The sequence below is a fragment of the Equus quagga genome, chromosome 4 (genome assembly GCF_021613505.1).
Source record: "Equus quagga isolate Etosha38 chromosome 4, UCLA_HA_Equagga_1.0, whole genome shotgun sequence".
NCBI classification, from domain to species: Eukaryota; Metazoa; Chordata; class Mammalia; order Perissodactyla; family Equidae; genus Equus; species Equus quagga.
This window is the reverse complement of record NC_060270.1, coordinates 14,278,242-14,280,159: the sequence shown is the minus strand read 5'-3', so window position 1 is coordinate 14,280,159 and position 1,918 is coordinate 14,278,242. Positions and strand designations below refer to the sequence as shown.

The following is a 1,918-nucleotide window of genomic DNA, read 5'->3' as shown; positions in this document are numbered from 1 at the left end:
CCCCCCCCCCCCCCCCCCCCCCCCCCACCCCGGCTCGGCCGCGCAACCGGCGGCGACCAATTCGGCGGCGGGGGAGGCAGCGCCCCCGGGGAGTGACCCGAACGCGCGGAGCCGGCGCGGCCCCCTCCTCCCGGCCGGCCGCCGCCCCCTCCTCACCTGGCGCCGCGGTGCGGCCGGCTCCGCGCGCCCCGGGAGGGAAGGCGCGCTCGGTGCGCCCGGGCGCTCGGGGCCGTCCCCCTCGGGCCGCGGTGGTGGGCTCCGCGCCGCTCGGTCCCGTGCCCCGGGCCCCCTTCGTAAGCACCGCGGCGGGCACCGAGGGACTTGGAGCAGCGCCGTCGGCGACCCACCCAGCCGCGGGCAGTTTGCGCTTGGGGCTTTTACTGGGGCTGGAGGGGCCTGGCTGTTCGCCCCATCACTGGGCGCCAGCTTCTCAAAGCTGCGTTCACGGCCGCGCCGTAGAGACTTTGGTGGCAGGCTTGTCTTCTGAGCTAGAAGAAGGGTGGGAGGGTACACATCCTGGGGTGATGATTTCCTCCCCCGACGATGAAGTTTCTACTGGGAAACTCCAGGTGACCGCACCTCCTCCCGACCGTTCGCCCGCGGGCAGGTACCTGATGCGTCAGAAAAGCAGCTTTGCCAGATCGTTGGGGAACGGCCAAGGGCTGAGGACTTTAAAATAACTTGTATACTGATTTCCTTCCAGTTATTTCTCTTAAAAGTTTCTATATTTTCCAAAGTGCTTTTCTGAGTTGCTGTAACCAATCAATGAAAACAATGTTGATTGGAACGTCCTCCAACGGTGCTTCCGTGGAAGTCAACCCAGGGGACCCCGGGGCCGCTCGCAGACCATCTCGGCGCGCGGGAGTGGGAACCTCTGCCAGGTTTTGAGCGACAATGCGGGGTTACAAAGATGAAGGCCATCGGCCCTCGAGGAGCTCAAAACAGCAAGAAAAAGCACAATGAAGTGCAAACTAACTTAGGATCAGTATGGCTTTGGGCAAAGTGTTTTAGTTCCCGGCACCAATTTCTCCATCTATACGTAGTTGCGGGATGATTAATAAGCTTCCGGATAACATATGCAAAGTTCCAGACACCAGGAGTGGCACTCAGTAGGCACTCAACAAATGGCTTCTTTAATGCACTTTTCATTTCTGCAAGTAAAAGTCTTGACTTTTCATTTTTGGGAGAGGCTCACCTATGAGCTGTTGGTGTTTTATAGGAATTTTTTTTTTCCCCGTCCTGGCCCTTTGCCCCACAGAAACATGCAGGGATCAATCCAGCAGCTCTCTCTTCTCTCCCACATCATCAATTTCCCCACTTATTGGATCACGTCCATCATCATAAAATCATGTTACTTTTCCCATCTTAAAAACAAAAAACTCCCTCTTGAATCCACTTCCCCCTCCAGCCACTTGCCCTTTTTTCTGCTCAGCCACGGCAAAGCGCCTCTAGAGAGTTGTGAGGAAAAGCTGTCACCAAGTTTTCTCCTCCCATTTGCCCCAGTCAGGCTTTGGCTTCTACCCTGTCCCTGGAACTCTTTTTACTGACATCAAACTACTAAATGGGAAGGTTTCTCAGTCCTCATCTCACTTGAACGATCAGCAGCAATTAACGGTTGACCACTTTCTCCTCCTGGAAACCTTTTTATTTGACTTCTCTCACATTTTCCTGCTTCCCACCCTGCTGGTTGCTCCTTCTCAGTCTTCTTTGCTGGTCCCTTCTCTTCTCCAGGCCTCTGAGCAGTGGAATGCTGAGAGTTGAGACTTTGGACATCTGTCTTATGTATCGACACTCGCTGCCTGGGAGAGCTCATCCTGTCTCATGGCGCTAAATATCTTCTATGTGGTGATGACTCCCAGATTTTACCTCCGGCCTGGCCATCTCCCCTGAACTGCAGGCTCCAGGCAGCTGTGCACTG

General features: G+C 56.0%; 1 protein-coding gene across 20 annotated transcripts in view; it reads right to left on the bottom strand.

The window, feature by feature from the left end:
- The window catches only part of PHLDB2 (pleckstrin homology like domain family B member 2), a 223,587-nt gene that overhangs the window by 112,516 nt on the left and 109,153 nt on the right, over positions 1-1,918 (bottom strand). For 2 of the 20 annotated variants that reach the window (XM_046658190.1, XM_046658189.1), the window contains exon 1: positions 157-505. The exons of the other annotated variants lie outside the window; for them this stretch is intronic. The gene's annotated coding sequence lies outside the window, so the exon portion shown is untranslated. Of the gene's footprint in view, positions 1-156; positions 506-1,918 lie in introns of those variants that run through there. 20 annotated transcript variants of the gene reach the window in all.